We start from the raw sequence: 917 nt of genomic DNA, 5'->3' as shown, positions 1-917 counted from the left end.
TGGAAGGGGTACAAATGGGTGACCATGATTGACCTCTTCAGTAAGGCGGCAATGGCGTACCATGTGCAGGACAGGTCTTCGGAAGCAGTGTTGGCAGCTCTCCGCTTGTGGTTTCAATTCTACGGAGTTCCAGAGCGTATCGGAGATTCTGGCAGAGAATTAGACAATGCCATGATTCGAAAGGAAATGAAGGACCTTGAACTAATATGGCATCTCAACACTCTAGGGCACCCCAAGAGTAGAGGAGGCATAGAGCGGCTTCATGGCACGTTGAGTGACCATCTTCGATTGTACCAGGCAGACCAAGGGCTGGAACCGGTCGTGGCAATGCCAAAGGCAATTGCGGCATACAATCATTCGGTGCACACTGTTACGGGGCTTTTGACGTTTGAGATCCTTTTCGGGCTTTGTAGAATCCGGCGGGACTACAAGGGCACGACAGCTGACGGGGATGAAATACTGAATAATTACATTGCTCGAAGAAAGTTATGGGGAAAAGCACGCGAAAGAATCGAAAAGGAAAAAAACAAGAGGGTGGCGCAGGAAAATCTAAAGGTCACAGACAGGATGGGAGATATCAAAATTGGAACGATCGTATATACAATGTTGGGTTCTAAAAGGAGTAAGGAGAAACAGCGATACGAGGGCCCATTCAAGGTGATAATCATTAGGGAGAATAATGTAGTTACGATAGAGAGTATCCGAGAACCTAAAAAGAGTCGAACTGTCCATATTGAACAATTAAAACTTCCGGCAATGATAATATAGAGACTGGACTATTCTCATATCACCTCCACTTGAAATGTAGTTATTTATTTAATTTTTTAATGTTGTGTTTTAGTTTATTTTTGACGTTTGTATTTTTTTGTTATTTTATGTTGTTCATTTTATTGTACCAGAAATCTTTTTCTTTATTT

The sequence above is a fragment of the Halyomorpha halys genome, unplaced genomic scaffold, assembly GCF_000696795.3.
Source record: "Halyomorpha halys isolate HHAL.00 unplaced genomic scaffold, Hhal_1.1 Scaffold11.1, whole genome shotgun sequence".
Taxonomy (NCBI): Eukaryota; Metazoa; Arthropoda; class Insecta; order Hemiptera; family Pentatomidae; genus Halyomorpha; species Halyomorpha halys.
The sequence above is the reverse complement of the archived record's forward strand: the minus strand, read 5'-3'. Positions refer to the sequence as shown.